Source organism: Chionomys nivalis, chromosome 26 (assembly GCF_950005125.1).
Source record: "Chionomys nivalis chromosome 26, mChiNiv1.1, whole genome shotgun sequence".
In the NCBI taxonomy this organism is placed as follows: Eukaryota; Metazoa; Chordata; class Mammalia; order Rodentia; family Cricetidae; genus Chionomys; species Chionomys nivalis.
Window position 1 is genome coordinate 4,465,163 of NC_080111.1, and position 22,196 is coordinate 4,487,358.

The 22,196-nt window shown below is 44.9% G+C and overlaps 1 protein-coding gene across 3 annotated transcripts in view; it reads left to right on the plus strand.

Annotated features, from left to right (window-relative positions):
* Positions 1 to 22,196, plus strand: part of Hecw2 (HECT, C2 and WW domain containing E3 ubiquitin protein ligase 2) — a 294,060-nt gene that overhangs the window by 50,620 nt on the left and 221,244 nt on the right. The window contains exon 1 of one of the 3 annotated variants that reach the window (XM_057758417.1): positions 8,798 to 8,893. The exons of the other annotated variants lie outside the window; for them this stretch is intronic. The gene's annotated coding sequence lies outside the window, so the exon portion shown is untranslated. Of the gene's footprint in view, positions 1 to 8,797; positions 8,894 to 22,196 lie in introns of those variants that run through there. 3 annotated transcript variants of the gene reach the window in all.

Genomic DNA, 22,196 nt, shown 5'->3' on the forward strand with positions numbered 1-22,196 from the left:
CTTCTTAATGTATATTTTCTTTAGAGTGTGTTTCTTGCAAGCTTTCTAAGCAGACTTTCTTGCAAGTCTGTTTGCTTGCAAGAGCTTATCACTTGACTTACCCTGTTGAATGCTTTTGGCGAATCCGTGATTTTCTTCAGATTTTAATGAAGCATTGGATGTAGAAGTTTTATTTCCCTTTCCTCTTTGTAATCATTGTCATTCAGCGTGGAAATACTTCTTGATACAGACCTCGAATCCTTATTGGAAAACGAAGAGGACTCAAGCCTGTGTAAACTGCTCTTGCTGCTTGGTAGTGACTCTTGTTCAGGCAGTTTATTCTCCAAGCTCCCGATGTTAGCACATAGAGGACTGTGGAGTCAAAATCCTGCTCACACCTGTTCTGTGGTGAGCGTCCACGTCACACGGCGTTTTCAGAGAATTATCCTTGATTGTATTTGTCTGTGTGATGAATGTCTTAACTCTGGGGGTGGGATTTGAGGAGGTTTTATTTCTTTTTTTTCTTTGTTCTTGGTTTTTCAAGACAGGCTTTCTCTGTGTAGCCCTGGCTGTCCTGGAACTTAATCTGTAGACCAGGCTGGCCTTGAACTCCCAGAGATCCGCCTGCCTCTGCCTCCCAAGTGCTGGGATTGAAGGTGTGCGCCACCACTGCCTGGCATCTCATCTTCTCTTACTAGTATTATTTTAAGTAAATGCAATAAAATATGGAGAGCTAGATTTTTTTTTTAATGGATGTGCAGTGATGTTCTCCTGATGGTTCATTTCTGGTCCCTTTTGGCATCATGAGACATGCTCCATGAAGGATGGTCCTCAGTCCTTTGGGTGCTCAGCTGGGCATGCTCCATAAATGGAGCTCCATGCTCCAGTGCCCAGCTGGGTGGTTCTGCTCAGAAAATACCAGAGTGTTCTCCTACTGCCCATGCTACAGTGTATTTAGGTACAGGGCACTATTCCACACGGTGTGCTTGCTTTGAGTGGTTCCAGCCCTCGTCTTCATTCCATTTGTTTCTGAGGACACTATTCTGAGCAGCTTGGTCAGAATCACTCCTATTAGCTCAATTCTTTTTTTTTCCCCTTCCGCTTCTGGGTAACTACAACTCCCTGCCCAGATAAACAAAGTTTCACTCGAAAGTTTGGGAGGTATTTCACTGAACCTGAGGAGAGAGAGAAAGCCACAGAAGTTTTAGGTGCTTAACTGCCATCCTTCAATGTTTGCGTAAGGCTTTGAGTGATATTTTTAAATAGTGAACTCGGAGTGCTGGAGGGTGGGACGTTAGAAGGATGTGGAGTTGTCTCTCTCGCGGTGCTGGGATCAGGAAACGCAGCAGGCATGACCACGCGACTCCCACTGCTCTGATGGAGAGCACACAGAACAATAGCAGAGATGCTCTGGCAAAGCCTCGGGCTTGCACAATAGAGAAGCCTTCTTTTATGCTTTGTTTGGTCGCTTATTTTGACAGAGCATCATGTTCTGGAGCCTGGGGTGATCGTTCTAAGACATCAGGGTTCTAGCTCCATTGGTGCGGCCAACAAGCCTTCAGCACTGACCTTGAAAATCTGTCAGCTTTTAGACATGACTAACTTTTAAAAACAATGAAAAGCAAATCACTTTCGGGGAGGCGGTTCTTACTACATCTCCAAAAGATTATAGGCGCTAGTATTAACTTAGTATTTAATTACTTGTATGGCAGTGTCTCTACATTTATATAATTGAGTCAATTAAAGACATGTACTTGAAAATCCAGGCTATGTTTGTTTAGGGAAGCGTCTGGTTTCACATAGAGAAACATGAGTCTAGGTTAGCACCACCACTATAATTGCCATCACTTCAGTCCTGGCCATTTGAGTTGCTGTTGGGACTCAGTTTCTAGAGAAACGGCATGAAGCTTAAGATCAAAATGACTTAATCATTCACAGTCTCCAGAAATAAAAGGATAAGGAAGCCTTATGTTTAAATGTAATTTAACGTTTATTATTGGGGTGGTGGTGATGGTGTGTGTGTGTGTGTGTTTGTGCAATGCTGTTTGCATGAAGGCATGGGATCAACTTTCAGGAGTTGGGTCTCCTTTTACCACATGCGTTTGGAAGATCAAGTTCAGTTTTCCAAGTGTGTGCAGCAAGCACTCTCATCGGCGACACTTCTGGCCCTCCCTCCCGCATTTTGAAAACGTCAAAATGCTCCGAGAGGATACCAGATGCTTGTCATGTCTTTGAGCATTAGTTTATGCAACACTTGGTGCGATTTCATCCATAAAAATCATTTGATACGTTTTGTAAACTCCTTCGGAAGTCTTTTATTGTATTTTACAAAATCTTTCACTGATCTCTTTTACTCCGCAACTGTCTTAGCAGCTGCTCTTGGGGAGGCTGTAGCCGCAGAAACATTGGAAAAAGTCGCCTGAGCTGACCCGTGCTGGCCTCAGATTGTTAAGGAAGCAAACAGAAAGGAGGTACCAGGGTAGGTACCGGTAGACCCTGCAGATGAGCAGACCCGGCAAAGTGACGTTGGTCATCTCCAACATCTTTCCTACTTCGTAGAGATTTGAAACCAAGTGTTCTGCCATGTTGGTAAAACTTGTGTCCATCACTGTGGTGAGGGAAATATGGAGTTGGGAATGGTGGGCCAGACAGTGCTGAAGATGCACCTGGCTATTATTGATACAAGTGACACAGTGCCATCAGAGACGTGGTTCTCCTCCTATGGGTTTGAAGCCCCTTTGGGGTTGAACAACCCTTTCTCAGGGGTTGCATATCAGACATTTATATTAGAATTCCTCACAGTAGCAAAATTGCGGTTATGAAGTCGCAACAAAAATATTTTGTGGCTGAGGGTCAGCACAGCACGAGGAACTGTATGAAAGGGCTGCAGCTTCCGGTAGGTGGAGAACCACTGTGTGAGAGGCATGCTGGAGCTGAAGAGTGGAAAGTACCGCATGTACATTTTCCCTTTAATAAAACTTTCTGGAGCTTGTTTAGCCCCTCCCCCATTGTTTAGCCCCACCCCCTGCTCAGTGCCCTCCCCCATTCCGAACCACTCCTGGGCCTGCATTCCCATGCTCGGGGTTGTATGTTTTTTTCTGCAAGTTAAAAGTTTCCCTGAAATGTTTTATTTACAAAATTTCATGCAGATGTAGTATTCTCTGTGTAATACGTGTTTTGCTTTAATACAAAATACTGTCTTAAATTATTCAGCATTGGGCAAAATTGGGCTCTCGCAGAAGTTTTTTCGAGGTTTGCAGTGGCCTTCACGTCCCTCAGGCTCAGAGTGTGAGCCCCTATATGGTACCTTGGGTTCGAAGTGAGGTAGCGTCTTTCTAAACATGAACGAGGGGGAGTTTTTTGAAGCCTGTTTTCTGTCAGACGTTTTCTGAATAAAGTCAGATTTGCCTTAGCGACGGGTGGCACCATTTCTCTTCAGTCCCTTTGCAGAGGGAGGTTGCAGTGAAGGGGAGCTGAGCTGCACCGAGGGGGATGCTTTGGGGTGAGCAGGCTCTGGTGCCGGTTTGCAGCTCACCGGTTTTCGGAACTGAGGCCGGTTGTCACCGTACCCACAGCAGGTCTTCAATTCTTCACGTGTAAAATGGTGTGGTGGTCTCTTTTACCCTAGACTGTGGAGATGACGTGGGCACCTTGTTTACTCTGTTCACTCTATGTGCTGCTGGGATCTTGTAAGAAAAAGGAACAAAATGGAGGACTCGATGGGCGCCTTCTTCCCAGCTTCGAACACCACCCTGTTCGAGAGTCTCCCGGCCACACCCATGAGCTAGTTCTCTCCTCCTGGTCACAGTGTATTTTGTTTCTGACCTTATAGATAATTTGTGTCTTATGCTTGGTGAGTTATTTCTGTTCTGTTCTCTTTTGCAAGAGCTGAATGTTATTCTAAACTGGGTTGCTTTTCCCTTTTCCTGCTAACCTTCTTCTGTAACTGTGAGACACTGATAGATGCCAGTCATGGGAAGGTCAAGTTGAAAACCTGTTTACAGTCTGACATAAGCCATCTTGGTTATGCATGACCACTATCAGGTTCTTCCGTTGGCTTCTCACTGCTAATCTCCGACAGTTAGGGGTGACTTCCTTACCAGCTCTTAACAAAGGCAGGTTTCAGACCGCTGACATTTCACGCAAAGATGTTTGTTAGCGAACAGACCCAAAGTGGTCTCACACCTGAAGTAACTCTTGGCTCCGTACCCTCTGACGTGCTCTGTAGGTCATGACAGTCGTTGGGTCAGGCAGACAGGAACTCAGTGGACCAGACTAGACCCTGGACCCTGAAGAGTCGCTGTCAGGGATATTATGAGATGACCCCCCAGGAGCAAGGAAAGAAAATACTTTCTAGCCCAAAGTACTCTTTCTATTTAAGTAGAATTAATTATAGAAATGTGTGCTTCCGTGTATTAAAAGAATGGGATGCTGGGCGTGTGTTTCTGAGAAGGCGGGCTTAGTGTGGGAGGTCCTTCTGTCTGTGCTGCTTTTATTGCTTAATGAATAAAGAAACTGCTCTGAGCCAATAGCAGAGCAGGGCATAACAGAGCTAGGCAGGGCAAGCTAAACTGAATGCTGGGAGAAAGAAGGCAGAGACTACAGAGAGAAGCTCTGTAGTCCTGCCAGAGATAGACGCCGGAACCTGACTCTGTAAGCCACAGCCTCGTGGTGATACACAGATTAATGGAGATGGGCTAATTTAAGATATGAGTTAGGCAGAAATATGCGTAAGCTATTGGCCAAACAGTACTGCATATAGTATGGTTTCTGTGTGATTATTTCGGAGCCGAGCAGCTGGGAACAAACAAGTGTTGTAAAGCGATAAAAAGGCCAGAGGTTCCAAGAGCGGGGATGATGGGTACCAAGCACATAAGCACATGGGAGCTATGACTGATTTAAAATGTATGGTCTGGAAATAGCTGTCAACGAAACCATTCCTGGCTACAGTTCAGCCCCTCTGTATGGCGAGCTGTGGGCCGGCCTGAGGAAGCAGAGGAAGCATTTTCTGTTCTCAAGTATTGTACACACATGGCGTATGCTGTGTCCATGCAGGTGGACAGGACACTGTTGGAGTGGGGAGGGCAGGTCTGAGTTATTGAGGAAACAAGGGACAAGGCACCAAGGAATTGGGGCCCTTAAGGGTCCTGCATCTTTTGGTCTGATGTTAATAGTTTGAACACATGCCTTGACGGCTTAGCTCTTGTTTGTCCCAAGCTTCTCTTTCCCCTTGTATTAGACTCTGGTGTCTCTGCAGAGGCTTTTCATTATTGTGTCTTTTTTTTCCCCCTGTGGTGGAGCTGAGAATCAAACCTGGGCCCTGGGCATGCTGGGCTAGCCCTCTGCAGGGAGGTCCAGCCTGTGGTGGAGCTGAGAATCAAACCTGGGCCCTGGGCATGCTGGGCTAGCCCTCTGCAGGGAGGTCCAGCCTGTGGTGGAGCTGAGAATCAAACCTGGGCCCTGGGCATGCTGGGCTAGCCCTCTGCAGGGAGGTCCAGCCTGTGGTGGAGCTGAGAATCAAACCTGGGCCCTGGGCATGCTGGGCTAGCCCTCTGCAGGGAGGTCCAGCCTGTGGTGGAGCTGAGAATCAAACCTGGGCCCTGGGCATGCTGGGCTAGCCCTCTGCAGGGAGGTCCAGCCTGTGGTGGAGCTGAGAATCAAACCTGGGCCCTGGGCATGCTGGGCTAGCCCTCTGCAGGGAGGTCCAGCCTGTGGTGGAGCTGAGAATCAAACCTGGGCCCTGGGCATGCTGGGCTAGCCCTCTGCAGGGAGGTCCAGCCTGTGGTGGAGCTGAGAATCAAACCTGGGCCCTGGGCATGCTGGGCTAGCCCTCTGCAGGGAGGTGCAACTCTAGTCCAACTTTCTCTCGACACCGTTTTTGATTACACGAGACCTACAAAGGTAATCCAAAGAAATTAAAAGCAGAAAATGGCAAGAAGCCCAAGGGTTCTGGGCTGTGTTTTTGCAGCTGATTTCCGTCTTTCTTCATATTAGCCCCCCGTGTGTCTAAGAGCTCCCTTTCTGTTTTAGGTTAGGGAAGTGTGATTAGTGCAAACAGTAAAGTAAGCCCGAATTGTAAATCACACGTTCACGAAGGAATATCAAACAGAGGCGTTTGCCTTGTTGAGAGACTATCCCGTGAGGCTTTGTTCTTGGGCAGTGCTTTGGGTTAAAATGGAAAGAAATTATGAGCCTTCAGCCATGGCGGTCGGTCCCCTCCCTGGTCTCTGGTGAACTGCCATACCCTGAGATTTGGGGAGGCGAGGCTGGAGGTGACTGGAAACAGTAGGAGTGTCCGCACTTAGGACAGAACAAAATCGCCTCACATTTCAGCCCAGTGCTGATTCTTCTTTGACCATGTGGCTCGTTTTCATTTCCTTTAAGGAAATTCGTTTCCCTTCGTCATCTTGCATGATTAAGAGAAGCCAGCAGTCACAGGCGTCACAGCGAGCAGAAAACCACGGCTTGGACTCCAGTTGGATCCTGAGAGTTGCTGAAGACTCTGGGCCAAATCTTTGCTTTCTTGTTAAAGTGGAAAAGTTAGCAAGTGTCGGCAATGTATTAATGGCATCCTGTCATTCAACAGAGTTTTTTTCAGAATTATTGGAGTGTGAGTTTTACATGGCAGGTTTGACGATTTAGTTTGAGACGTAGCATAGTAAAATCGTGGACTCCTCACCTTATTTTCTTCTTCTTTATTATTATATATAAATATATGTGTTATATTTATTATTATATATAAATATATATTTATTATATTTGTCATACATAAATATATTTATTATATATATTTATTGCATTTATTATATATAAATATATATTTCATCTTTGGTTATGGTTTCAAGCATCCCAGTAAAGAATTAATACATCACTCATGATTATTTAGAACTTCAAGCATCGTGATAGACCTATCTTGGAGAATTGAATTAACCTCAGTGATATTGAGAAAGTATTTTCATCTGTGAAGTGAGTGTGAACAGATTGCGTGTATGCAGCATGGAAAGCCAGGTGACCGATGTGGCATTGTCCCACGGACGATGGCTTGTCCTGTCACCAGGACACCCTGGTGTCTTTCTTGTTCTGAGATATTCTTTCATTTCTGTTTGTCTCTTCAGAGTTTGTACAGCCAAGCATTTATGTGCTTACTTGCTTAACCCAAAACATGAGGCAGATCGTGGCTTATTTCTGCTCTGTTCTCTGAATTTTCAACTCCTCCCTTTGAGTCTAGTGTCCAGAAGGCCCTGGTTGCTGGATCAATGGGATGACTTGATCCAGGGGCTTGAGGGTGGGGAGTGGAATTAATTCACACCTCTACAAAGCAGCTGAGCCTTCAATCTTAATTCAGAGTTGATTTCTCTTTTAATGGTTCTAGAAAAATGGATGACAATAGGGATTGATGTTTTCTTGTTTAATTATATTTGTAGTTCTTGTGGTTTTATGTTTAGTAGTTTGACATTTTAGGATTCCAGGAATAGCTTAGTTACTACGCCCCATCACCGTTGATCAAATACGAAGTGTAATTTCTGGAGGTTTCCAAAAGGAGTGGGGGGAAGCCCTTAAAATCTTCCCTACTAAGTACTTGTGGGCATAATGCAGAGAGGGGTGATGCCAGGGTTACATTAGTTTCATGCTATTAATTTAAAATCAATGCTGCACAGTAATTAAAAATGTTGGTTCGGAAGCTCTTTTAGGTTTTTGATCACATAATACAAAAGATAATTTGAGTTTTAAAAATATGCTTATAATTATACTCATGTTTGTAGAAAATAATTATGAAAACAAAAATAGAGTTTTTTTAGTTTTGAGGGATTGAACGTTTTTAAATGAAGTGTGACAATTATTGTCATCTATTAAAAGAGAAACCACAGTCTCACTTAAACCATTTTTATTTTTACGGATTTGAGCTGGAGGCTTATTTAAGCATTCCCTGTTGTATTTTTTGTCTTGAGTTTGGTATCTCTGTGCTTTATAGGGTAATGATTGTGGTTATTTTGGATATTCCAGGTAAAATACTCATAAGGAGACATGCTCTAGGAGATACTGAAGCTCTCTTTAGGAAGGAGGAAGAGGGTAATGAGAAGGGGGGAAGGGAGGAGAGCACCCACCTCTACGTGGATGCCCGCAGGGACTGAGGGCAGCAGGCAGAAGTACAGAAGCAGGAGTCTGGGGTATTTTGGCATGGTTTGCACATCTTCACCCATCTCCGTGGGAGGCTGGGATGAAGGAATAAAATCTGCCCAAGGACCAAAATACTGTTCTTTCTTATTATACCCCCACCTACTCATCCTACACAGAACTCTCTGCGAACACTGGAGCTTTTTATAGTCCCCAGAACTTTGAAAGTCAGCCCTCCCAGCCCATGAGTTCCAGGGAGAACCCAGTAGCTTCTTTTGCCAGCTCTGAAATCGTGATCTTGAAGAACATGTTCAGTGGCTCAGATTCTAGCTGTGTCCCGGGGTGGAAACGTTCAACTTCTCTTTAGTGTACTTACACATTGGGTGGGCACACACAAGCAGGCCCACTAATGGTTCTTTCCTGCCCTGTGCCGTTGTGGCGAAGGGGTAGAAAACAGGTTAGTAAAAATAGGTCAACGGAGAAGAAGTCGTGCGTGCATGCTTCCTTCCATGTTTCAGACAGCGGCGTTCTTTTAGAGCCCTGTTCAGGGATAAAAATACCTGTGTCAAGTGGCCCAGTTATCTCCCCCAATACATAAATTGTAGAAAAAGCGAAAGCAAACACTGTTTAAGACACACTCGCCTGTCACCATTTCCCATGGCAGTTTTCAAGAGCAAATCAGATTTCCAGTGCTCACCGGGATCAGAACTGTGTGGCTGCGTCACGCGAGAAGATTGCCTGGACAAACTCTTCTGTGGAGTGTCACCAACCCTCTGAGGATGGGCTGGCAGCAGAAACAGTGAGTTGACTTTTTCCTTACCGGGGTATAGGTCCTCCTGCGGGAGGGATGCTCCTCACAGCTTGCTGTCCTCTCTCCTAATTGTGACCTTTTGGTTGGGCGTAATGTTTGCCCGCCTGCGATTTGGAGTGAGTTGTTTTAAATAGAACGTGCTTGCTTTCCTAAGTGATCTTGTGTTAACCCAGCGGTAGCTCTGGATTGAAAACCCACTTGGAGTAAGGTGCTGTGTTTCCTGGGTCAGGCTTTTTTTTTTTTTTAACCCCGTCGCTATTGATAGCCTTGTGGTTTCTATTGGCATGATAAAACACATCGACCCAAAGCAACGTGGGGGAGGAAAGGGTTTATTCCGTTTATGTCTGGAGTACAATTCTGGAAGCTGTTTCAATATTCCTTTTATTCCTGGAATAAGATTGCCTTTGTCACGCCAAATTGTTCTTTGAAAGATTTTCTGATATTGTGTTTAAAAGTCTTTTGCACCTGGACTCATCGTTGAGCCTGGCCTGTAAAATGTTCCTCAAGTAATTCACCCATGTACCAGCAGCAGATGCTGGCAGTCTGTGCGCTACTCTTAGGTAGCATTCTGATAGCCATTTTCCCAGTTGTATTAGTTGAGCAGTTTGCTTAATCTGGCAAGTGACATGGGTTTTCCAGTTCTGGTAGTGATATGAATTTTAGAGCTCGGGAGGTGATTCAGTGGCACGTTTGTCTTTTAGTGTGGTCAATTTAAGTAAGCATTAAATAATGTTTATACACACGGACACATACACACATAGATACACACAGAGACAGACACACACATACACCAACACACATAGCCACAGATACACACAGACACATACACACATAGATGCACACAGAGACAAAGACACACATATACACCAACACACATAGCCACAGATACACACAGACACATACACACATAGATGCACACAGAGACAAAGACACACATATACACCAACACACACAGACACAGATACACACAGACACATACACACATAGATGCACACAGAGACAAAGACACACATATACACCAACACACACAGACACAGATACACACAGACACATACACACATAGATACACACAGAGTCAGACACACATATACACCAACACACATAGCTACAGATACACACAGACACATACACACATAGATGCACACAGAGACAAAGACACACATATACACCAACACACACAGACACGGATACACACAGACACATACACACATAGATACACACAGAGACAGACACACATATACACCAACACACACAGACACATACACACATAGATACACACAGAGACAAAGACACACAAAGAGATAGACATCAGACACAGACATACACAGACATACATGCATACACACACAGACACACACATACGCAGACACACACACAGACACACACATACTCAGACACAGACACACACAAACACACACACGAGTATCTGGTGATGCTAGCAGTCATGAAGTTAATACCCAGAGGACTGAGCCATGGAGACCACCTGTCTATCAAGCAGGTATGTCCTGCACAGGGATAAACCTGGGAAACAGAGCTCTGTGTTTAGCCTTGTCTGATTGGCTTCCACACAGGATGCTCAGATACTGTGGTGGTTTGAATAACTTGGCCCCCATAGGGAGCGGCTCTACTAGGGGGTGTGGCCTTGCTGGAGTAGCTATGACATTGTTGGAGGAAGCCTGTCACTGCGGGCGGGCTGTGAGGTCTCAGATGCTCAAGCCCTGCTCAGTGTGGCTGTCACTTCCTGCTGCCTGGGGATCCAGATGTAGAACTCTCAGCTCCTTCCCGGCACCGTCTCGGCCAGCGTGCTGCCTTGCTTCCAGCAATGACAACAAGGGATGAAACCTCTGAACTGTAAGCCAGCCCCAGTTAAATGCTTTCATTTATAAGAGCTTCCGTGGTCATGGTGTCTCTTCACAGCAATAAAACCCTAACTAAGATAACTATGTCTCCTAAATGCTCAGTCTTTCCATACAGGGGTCATCAGGCCTCTAGACTTTTTATATGGGGGTTATATGTTCTTTCAAGGATTGGTGGAATTCATCTGTGAAACCAATTAGAGTTTTTGGAGAATTTCTGTTTCTTAAAGATACTTTTTGAAACTCTCAAATGTATTGGTCTATGCAATGTTTTTAAGCTTTGAGTTTTTTTTTTTTTTTTTTGGTTTTTCGAGACAGGGTTTCTCTGTGGTTTTGGAGCCTGTCCTGGAACTAGCTCTTGTAGACCAGGCTGGTCTCGAACTCACAGAGATCCGCCTCTGCCTCTGCCTCCCGAGTGCTGGGATTAAAGGCGTGCGCCACCACTTGGACTGCTTCTTCTCAGAGGTCCATTTTGTCACGCTGTCCCTTTGTGCCCCTCTCCAGTGGAGGATGCTCAGCCTGTGTCAGGCCCTTCCTTCTGACTTACAGTGTATCTGTGTTCTCTGACGGTTGTGTTGGCAACGCGTCCCTGTTTCTTTGCCTTTTACCTTTAAATTATTCTCAGCAGCACAGTGCATGTGTATATATGCACATCTGTATGCAATAATTTCTTGGTAGAGCGTTCTACAATGATTGTAATACTGAATTAGCAATTCTGTCCCCTTTCTCATCTTAAATGCATCTTATCTATGTTTTACTTCTTACTAAAAAAGGACTGTTTTTGTCTGTGTTTGTCTACTTTGTCTTTTCAAAATAGTGTTTTTTTTTTTTATTTTAACTAGTCTGGTTCCTTTTTTTCTCTTTCATCGACTGCTATTTTGAGCGTTCCTTCTGAAAGCTGTCTTGGTATATTAAAAATAACTTTTGGGGCTGGTGCGATGGTTCCGCAGGTAAGGACACTTGCCCTGTGAGCCTGACAACCCGAGTTCAGCCTCCGGAGGAGGAGAGCTCTGACCTGAGAAATTGTCCTCTGACCTCCACACGTGCCGTGTGGCACACCTGTGCCCATGCTCGCACACCGTACACACAGCCTGCACATGCAGACAGACACTCACACACGATGACTTTAAAAGCTATTTTGACTTTGTCTGTTATTATTGTTGTTGCTGCGTGTGTGATGTGCATGTGTTTATGCGGGGGTACATTTAATTACAGGGCGTACGTGGAGGTGAGAGATCAATCGAGAAGTTTGCTTTCTCCTTCCAGGCTGGGATGGGGATCCAAACTCAGGATGTGTGTGGCAAGGGCTTTCACTTGATGAGCCATCTAGTTGACCCTTGAAGTTCTTTTCTTAAACTATAAAGTGGGGTTGTTATTACGATATTTTGTTGTTATTGTTATTGTCAGTTCAAATCCTGTTTTAAACGCCGTAGAGCCATGGCTGAACATTTGCTCTGTTGATGCCCAAGACCAGGCCTTGGGAGTGGAACTAGAGCACTGTCGTTTTGCAGATTCATGCAGCACTGTGCACGTTTGGGGCCTTCTAGCTTTGTGCTTTGCAGTAACTTGCGTACTATCTGGGAGCTCAGGGTTTTGTTTATTTCTGCATGAAGATGGAGCTAGAGAGATGGCTCAGTGGTTAAGCATGCATACTCCCCTTGCAGAAGACCTAGGTACGGTTCCCAGCACCCATATTAGGTGATTCACAACCGCCTGTATGACGTATACATGTGTATGTGGGCTTTATGTGACAGTGCACGTGGAGATCAAAGGGCAACTTTCAAAAGTCTGTTCTGTCTCTCCAGGGATGCCAGGGGATCTGACACCCTATTCCGGCCACTGTGGGTGCATTTTGCCCACCCCCATACTTATACACACGTAACTAAAACTAAAATAAAATCCTTGTAAAACTGGCTAGTAATAAGGGTTGGTGAAGTTGAGGAGTAAATGAGGTGGATAGAAAGCTATGGCAAGCATGTTCAGGAACAAACGTCTGTGCATATAAAATTAAAAAACAGCAAAATGCTGCTGCTCAGGTGTTTTGGGTTTGTGCTGTTTTCCTTTTGAGGTTATCGGGCTGTCCTTGGGTAAGTCTTAATGGAGGTCAATTCTCGGCTAGTTTTCCTTTTCCTTTTCTCCACGGGATCCCTCTGGGCTGTGACTGTTGCTACTCCAGGGGACACCACACCCATTAGCAGAGTGCAGGCTTCTCCCTTTCCTCGCTTTTGCTGCCATCGACCAATGGGATGTCTGGATGGACTCGGCATGAGGGTGGCTGGGGAGGGGTCTTGTGACAGCCTTGGACAGTAGGTTTCCTTCTCTAGTCCCTTTTCTACCCGTTTCTGGGCTTACACTAAGTCATCTCATCTACTACTAAACTTTCTGAGCTCATTACAAGTCTCAGAATTGAGGCAGAGACTCTTCCTTCCTCTGGCCTCTTTGCTCTTTCTTTCCTCACAGGGACTATTAGGGAGTGCATGCCCCGGGAGCTAGATCCTGCCTTCTGGAACACCATCTAACTACCTTGGGTATAGCATTTTCCTGATGAGAAGCTTCAGGCTGACTTCTGAAGCTTGCTTGAGTGTCTTCATAGGGTGTCTGAGTGTAACCTGGGAAACACTGTGCAGTTTCTTAGGCCCAAGGGATTTCTCATGGGCAGTTATTTCAGACGAGGGCGATGAAGGCGACAGTTAGGTTGAGGGGAGGTCCCTGTGCCGTGGGGTAGAGAGAGCGTGAGTGGAGAGAGGAGAGTACCTGCTGTCTGTTTAGCGCCTCTACGTTCTGGCTAGAGTAATCGGTTCTGACCTTGTCTTCCATGCCGAAGACAGGAGAACAGGAACATTTGTCAGATTAATATACAGCCTTGAAATATTTAGATATGGATATAGGCCTTCACGTCTACTCTTGCTCTGGACTTGGCAAACGGTAGAGGTAGGTCTACCCAGAACGTTACCTAGGTCTCAGGCTGCCCCACCTGCTGCTCGCCGGAGGATCGCACTCAGGTGAGGATAGCTCTCAGGTGAAGAGCTCCTTCTCTCACCCAATCAGATGGAACCATTGTTCCTTCGCACAATGCCCGGCATAAAATTATCGACTGGAGGAAGGGTTGTGAGATCATGGCTTAGTGGAAGGGAAGACTGGCCCAGGGAAGCGCCCTTGCCTACGCCACTGGCCTCCATGATGTGTCCTGCACTGAGAGAGTCAGCTGTTCCCGGGTGCCCCCAAGTGACTGATTTTTTTTTTTTTTTTGGCTTGTCTGAACATTGAATTTGGAGGGTAGCAATAGGCACCCTCAGTTACGTGAACTTGGTATCTGTTTTTTTGTGGCCGTTCATCAGTAGCGTAGTTTCTCTATGACAGATGGGAACTTCCTAGTAATTTCCTCATTTTGAATTTCCCCACAAATACCCCTTATAGAATGATAAGCAGTTTCATGAGACTGGACAAGACAAACAAAACAAACCAAACTCCCCACCGCAAACGCATAAGACAAAGTGGGAGGCAAATACGTAAGAAATACATTATCAGGGAGCCATTGTGATTGTTATTGCCCATTGGGAAAACAAGACATGTTTTATGGTATTTTTTTCAAATGTGCATTTAAAAGCATTTAAAAAACAAAACTGTATAAGCCAGAGTTCAGGAAGTTTTTCTACTAATGGACACTTACGCTGACTTACTTGAGGGACCATGCATATCATGGAAGTGTTTGCCGCAAGATCGGCGAGGTTCTTTGAGGGGACTGTTTAGAGATTGAGGCTTAGAAAATTGTTATGGGTGCTGTTGTTTCTTGCCTGGGAGACTGTGCAGTGAACTGTATCAAATGCTCAGAAGAAGTGTGGAGTTTATGTTTCCAAATTAGGAAGTCTAATATTTAATTAGAAGTCCAAGTTGCTTGGTATTGGCTAGTACTTGTGAGTTAATATTTTTGAGAGCCGTTTACATTTCAATTAATTAATTAACTTATTTATTTATTTTAAGGCAGGGTTGTCCAGGCTGACTTTGAACCTCCCATTCTTCTGCCTTAGGACCTTTGTGCCAAGATAACAGGACTGAACCATGCTTGGCTCCCTCGATGTTTAAAAAGAGTTATTTATTTATTTTTAATAAAAAGCAGAAGAAACCCTGTACCCTCCTCATACAAAGCACACAGAAAAGTTCGGCTCGCAGTGTTAATTTGAGAATTGGTAGCTTTGTTTCATAAAAAGCAAGGAAACCAGTCTGCTTTGTCAACTTCCGCAGTTGTGTGTTGCTGCTGACTGTCTCTCTGACACGCTGCACTCTCTGAGAGCTGCACAGCAAGGAACAGTTTCAAACCACTAGTTGTCTTTCATAGCTTGTAATTGTGTATTATCATTCTGCTTTGTAAGGGTTTTTTTTTTTTTTTTTTTTTTTTTTTTTTTTTAGGAGGCATTAAAATATGTTCCTGCATGACTACCAGGGCACTTCCTATTACACACAAAAACTCTATGCTGTGATTGCTGTCTGAGAAGAACTTATCATGTAAGGAAGGGTGAAGTAGGCATTTTCATATCACTGTTATTTTATCTTGTTTTTCCCTCTGTCCTTTGTGTTTTAATGAGAAAAACCTTTATTTTGGGTGTGTGTTTTAGCCTAGCCAATTAAGGCAGGAAAACAAGGCTGTTCTCACTGCTGGAGCCAAGCCTCCCAAGCCAAGCCCTCTTTGACTTTGGCTTCTGCAATCTAGAGTCTTAGGAAGTCAGTGTCAATGACTTATGGGAAGCTTGGGGGCATAATAGAAATAGAAGGAGTTAGCAGGACCATGGTCAAGGAAAGGGGCTGTGGTGGAGGGCCACCTTAAATCCTGTGTGGTCTAGGGAAGTCCTTCCCAAGTGCTGTCCTGAGAACATTTCAGTGAGTTTTGGAAAACAGAAAATGGACGACTTTTCTTAAAGCTTAGTTTATCATAATAAGAAACTAGATTGCAAAATGATATAATCATGCTACTTTTGTTGTTATTGTTCGGTTTAACTTTAATTTTGAGACAGAATCTCATTGCGTAGCTTAGGCTGACCTGGAACTTGCTGTGAAGCCCAGGCAGGCCTCCAAATCGAGATTCTTCTGTCTCAGCTTCTTGATGTGAAGCCCAGGCAGGCCTCAAATAGAGATGCTCTTGTCTCAGCTTCCCGAGAGTGCTAGGATTTCAGGCACGCACCACCGTGTCTGGTGCTAAGTGTACCATTTTAAAACATCTTTGTCCATATAAAGAACCTGAACAGTGTTCTTGGGTTTGTACTCTCTGGCAGAACCCACAGATCTCCCACTTACTCTCTTAGTGAGCTGGTGTGTGTTCGTGGGGATTACTCCTTTGCCGGTATCCTTCACGTGTGAAAGACTGCAAGGCAGGAAGACATATATAATCCCCTGAGGTCAGGTCAGGCGTGAGATCTAGGCCTTGGCTTCCCTTAAAGGTGATATCCAAGTATCAGGTCTCGGTTAGAAGTCCAAGAAAGTATAGTGTCGTTTAGAGCAGGGCTTCTTAATTCTCGCTCGTGACCCTTTTTCATCTGAGAAATCGTTATGCAACTCTGAGCATATAGAGGTGTAAGATGAGTTCAGAAATCAAACATATACTGTTAATAAATTATAATAAAAAATGATTTGCGCATGTGTGCAAACATCCCATAGCACGTATGTGGAGATCATAGGGCAGCTGTCAGGAGTCCGTGCTCGCCTCCCTTGTGTGTGCTTGGGACTGAACTTAAATCTTTAGGCTTGGCAGCAAGCTCTTTTACCTGTTCTGTCGTTAAGTCTTTGTTTTCTGTAACTGAGCCATTATGTTCATAGAAGAGCAGAAGATTGTGCAGAGTAGAGAGACTGCAGCGGATACAAACAGTGGTTTCAGAGCTGAATCTTGGCGTTACTGACGACGCTTGCTCATTGGTGCCGCAAGCATGAGAGCATGCGCAGTATAGAGCACTCACGTGTGTGTCGTGAGCCAAGGTTGTGGGGAACCGAGGCTGCAGGGAGACCCCTTGATGGAACATAGTGAATGCTGCCCCAAACAGTTCAGATTCACTGCCTGTTTGATTTGGGGTTAATTTTTGATCGCTGATCATACAGAAAACTTTGACTACGTCAGCATCTTTTGCAGCCCTCACATTTAGGTGTGCAACTCCACATTTGGTCAGGACCTGCAATTTAAGAGCTGTGGGTTAGCGTATTTGCATGTGCATTAATTCATTTATTTTTTACAGTTGGAATTGCAACGGTAAAGGAAGTACTATTCATCTAGAAATTTTAATGACGCACAAAGGGACAGTTTAAGGATATTTGATGGTAAAACTAAATGCATTGCAGCTCACCTGGGATATGTAGACTTTAGTCCACATCCCCCTAGGTGCCTCCACCAGCGCTAGTAGCAACAGCAACAAAAATAGAAAAGAGGAGAAATTTAATACACGGGGGGGGGCGTCACTGAATCCAAGCCAGCTATTTCTGGGAGGTCGTAGAACATGATCCGTAATTCAGTACAGTTAAGAAGAATGAACTTCAACTAAGCTCTTAAGGAAAAGAACTTTTTTGAAGAACTTGAGATCCTTAGGGAGGGGTTAGATTTTGGTCAGCAGTAGTACTTAGGTATTTAATGCATGTGTTTTCAGTTAATTTTATCCCTTTAAAAATGCGTGGGTTTTTAACGTATTGTTAAAAGAGTGGGAAACAAGCCAAGCTGTGCTGTTTAGTTCAGTGTGAGAGTTTGCTGGATGAAGACCCTAAGTTAGCTTTTGAGAGATTAGCTGTGGGAACCTAGCGTGTATGAATCTGCTTGTAGATTCTAAAAATAAAATTGACATCACCCTCCAAATGAAGCCTGCTCTAAGTAGCTGGTTTCCTCTTGTATTCCTAAGCCTTTAAGGGGTCTCCCTGCTTTGTAACTGTTGGACACAAAGGTCACTATTTACGTTTATGATGCTTTAAGAATCGTGATGGTACAAACCAGTCAAAAGAAACCAGGAGATCAAAGTTACCTCAGGAAATGTTAAGTGGACTTCTTTGAACATTTTCAGCATGTTTATTTGGGGTGGGGGTGGGGGACAATGGATCCTAGAGTTGGGATTTGGAATAACACTTGATGTTTGTTAATCTTTCCGCTTTGGGGATCTTAAAACCATCTGGTTTGTCTTCACTGATCTGTGCTGTCTATGGGGGTGTGCCGGTCTTCCTCACATAACTGAGAATTCCCGAAGACGGTGACCGACAGTGACTCATCTTTTACTCCTCTTGAACTCGGCTTTGCAGAGTGTCTGGCAAGCTGTGGGTCCTCCGTAGATGCTGGGAGATGTGAATGACCCATCCGTGTACAGCTCACTGCTCTCTCCAGAGCATGGATGTGTGGGGAAAAGAAGCTTATCGTTTCAGAAGCAATATATAATAAAAACCTGTGCCAGGCCTGTGGCACTTCCTTCTGGGTTGTTGTCAGGGGTGTCCAAGAGACTCCCCACCCCCGGAATAGTATGAGCTACTACCATTATCCAAACAGGCAGATACCACAGTCTGCCTTTGCTGTCGCTCTTCTGGGGGTGAGCTTCTTCCAGGGGCCACCGAGGTCATATAGTATCTCGTGCCTACTTTCTCACGGGCCTTCCCAACTCGAGACTAATTACACAGCGACTCCAGCTCCGCGGGAGAAAAGTGCCGTGCACAGTCTGGATTGGAAATTTGTTATTTTTAACTCTCGTGGGAGTTCAGTGGCAAATACTTAAGACAACAGGGCTGAAGATTGGGATGAAAACAGACTAAAAAGATTATGGACCGTATGTGTGATAGTTACAGAAATGCTTGAGATTCGTCACCCTGGCAGACTATAAACATATGAGAATTACTATGTATGTACATGCCCGTATACAAATATAAGTATCCTATGTACACGCTAGATAGCCGTTACTTAGAACCCAGGTTGGATTGGTTACAAAGTTAGACTGGATACCAAAATCGGCAGATATTTAGAATCCTTCTGGAAATGGTGCGGTGTTTGCCTATGTTCCCTGCACACATTCTGTGGACTTCAAACCATTTCTAGATTAGTTATACAATCTGGTACAATAAAAAATACCATGTAAATAGTTATGCTGTATTGTTTAGGGAATGATGTCAAAAAAAATCAGTAAATGTGTAATTTTTAGAACTGTATTTTCAACCCACGGTTAATTGAATCGGGGGATTTAGAGCCCGTGGACACAGAGTTCCAAGCTGTTTCTACAGAAGGTGTGGGGAAATGGGTTGGCAGTTAAGAGCGCTTGCTGCTCTTCTCGGGGATCTGAGTTCAGGTTCCAGCACCCACGTTGAGTGGCTCGCAACTTCATGATGCCAGTTCCAAAGTCCAACACCCTCTGCTGAGTTCCAAGGGTGTTTTGTGAAGTTTTTGGCTTTCGGGGGGCCTACCATCCAATTCTCAAGTAAACACACATGGAGACTTATTCTTGCTTATGAATGCCTGGCCTTAGCTTGGCCTGTTACTTCCCAGTTTTTCTTAAATTATCCCGACTACCTTTTGCCTCTGGACTTTTACCTTTCTCTCTTTCTGTATACTTTCTTTACTTCTTTCTCTGTGGCTTGCTGTATAGCCGGGTAGCTGGGTAGCCCCTGATATTTTCCTCTCCTTCTTTCTCCTCTTTCCTCCCTGGTTTTTCCTTCCATTTATTCTTCTGCCTGCCAGCCCCTCCTATCCTTGCTACCACCTCGCTCTTGGACATTCAGCTCTTTATTAGGACCATCTGGTGTTTTAGACAGGCAAAGAACCACAGCTTCACAGAGTTAAACCAACGCAGCGTAAACAAAAGTCACACACCTTAAAATAATCTTCCCCGACAAGCTCGGGCTACACAGTGAGAGTCTCTCCCCCAAACGGCAAAGCCCAAAGCACAGGTTAATCTATGTGCTGTGTGTTCTACATTGTATACTGTGTTACTGTCTCAGGCCACCATTCTGAAGCGGTTTTTGTACTTCTTGCGGCACATTCTCCTCGTTTCCGCCAGCTCACAAACTGTGTATAAAGAATGGTGTCTGTTGGACCAGGCATGGTGGCCTTTAATCCCAGCAGTGGGGAGGCAGAGGCAGGCTGATCTCTGTGAGTTCAAGGTCAGCCTGCTCTACAGAGGGAGTTCCAGGACAGCCATGCAGAGGAAAAAAAAAGGTGTATATTGTGTTTGTTTGTTTGTTTGTTTATTATGTATTTTTTGAGACAGGATTTCTCTGTGTAGCCTTGGCTGTCCTGGAATTAGTTCTGTACACTGGGCTTGTCTCAGACTCAGAGCTCTTCCTGCCCCTGTCTCCCAAGTGTTGATACCACTCCGTCAAAGCACTCCTGGACCACCAGATCCCAGCTTCCCTATGCGTCTCTCTGTATATCTTCCCTTTGCATCCTTTCTTCGTTCCCTTACCACCCCAGTCAGGCTTCCAGGACCAAGCCCTGCGGGATGTGGTACTCACCCTTCTTCTGTGAGCACTACCTCTGTCAAGGGCATACTGGCTACTCAACTGAGGTGTAACATCTGGAAACCTTCTGAGACCTGTGTTTCGGTGACCATTTCTCCAACTGACTTCACTTCTAAGTCCTGAAAAGTGTGTGTTTTAAACCGGTCTCCTGAGTCTGTGCCGTCTTCCCTGTTACTCCAGCTTTTAATTCCACCATGAAATCTGATCTTGTCTGTGTGTGACTGTAAACTCCGCGTTAGAGCCGCCTCAGCCCCTGCTAATCGTCACCTTTATGGTCTGGATTCCAACTTGTAGCCCTCTTTGCAGCACAGAACCATTTTTCTGAATAAATTCTACTGTCAGGCTTCTTTGGTTACATGGATGCAGTTCCTTTTTCCTAAAAAAAAAAAAGGGGTGGGGGAGAGGGAAGCAAGAAACAAAATACCCAAAACTCTACCTGGCTAATCTCTACTTATCCTCCAGGACTGAACTCAAAAGCTGTGATTTGGGGGGGCATTATGAGTCACTGGAGGGGATTAGTCATACCCCTGTGTTTCTGTCTCACTTCAGACATAGAGCGGAATGTTAGACCTGTTTACGTGGCTGCTTCTTCCCCAAGACTACGAACAACACATCTTTGTGGCCCAATGCTGAGCAGATAACCATGGATTACCACATCCGGTCCACGCTTATCTTGGCAATCCAGTTGCCCATGGCGATAGCTAGGACCCTGCTCCCTCAACTTTAAGAGCCACCGTCAACTGTTGTCAGCATCCGATTCCGGTTTCACTCACCTCTAACCCCAGTTTGCTTTTCCAAAGCAATCAGAGCATCCGGAAAATGTTTGTCCTGTTTCTAGCTTCCACTATGGCCAGGTAAGCCTTTGACAGACAGGAAAAGCGTAGTGTGCTTAAAATAACTCTGACAGTTGATCAGTTTTCATTACCGTTTGGCGAGTTAGTCTTCTCACATGAGAACACCTATGCTTGCTCTGAGGGTTGCATCCCCTTGCTCTCGCAGGGAGGAGAACGTGTGTTTTTAAAGAAAGGAAGGGACAGTACCCAACACTCCAGCATCCCTACTTTACTCTGAAAAATCGTTGGATTGAGAAGTTATTAGAGCGGAGTTCAATGGTTTATGAGTTCGTGCCAAAGCTATGTTTGAATTTCTGTTTACTTTGTCATCTAATTCCGATTCAATGGAGACATTCAGACTTCGTCTTCTGAAACACCCTCAATGTACTTACTTGAATGGAGTCCTCATTATTCCTCCCACCCACCCCCAGTAACTTTAAAGCCGCCATTAGTCTGTCTCTGCTGGGACTTTAAAGCAAGGCTTTCTGTCTGTTTTGTTTTCGAGCCAAGGTCTTTGTTACGGCTCCATCTCTGCTTTTTCGCCCCTCAAACTTGAAAAGCCTTTGTTGTTTTGTCAGTGAAATAAGTCTATTCAGATTTTTTAATGAAATTTTATTTTTTTGAGGTCGCAGGTTCTATGCTGACTTTAGAGGTGTGTAGAGCGAGATTAAAGACGGCAAGAACAAGAAAGAAAGAAGAGGCTGCTGACGTCAGTCTCTTTAGAAATGCCCCTGAGTTTTACACGTGGGGGTGGGGGTTAGCAATAGAAAAATGTTATTTCAGGTTGCGCAACCCGAAATGTCTGGATCTCGTACAGATGGTTGTATGTCTAAAATCCTCAGTGTCCGTCCTAGAGTATCGTCACCCTAACTTGACCCCTTAGAAAGAGACATGGACTTTGTCTGGGTCTTTACCTCCTTCCTGTGCCCTCAGTCCTGTGGCTGAGGGTGACTCACTGAACAATCTCATACTTCAGGCCAGTACTTTACCCGGTTCCACGCAAGTGGCTTGCTGATTCGCTTCCCACCTTGATCTTGGGGGCCCGAGTGTGGGCATCTTCGGGCTACTGACGTCTTCTCTGGCCTGGTCAGGGTTGGAGTGGGAAGTGAGCTGGACAGAAGATAACACAGCATCACTGGCTTCGAG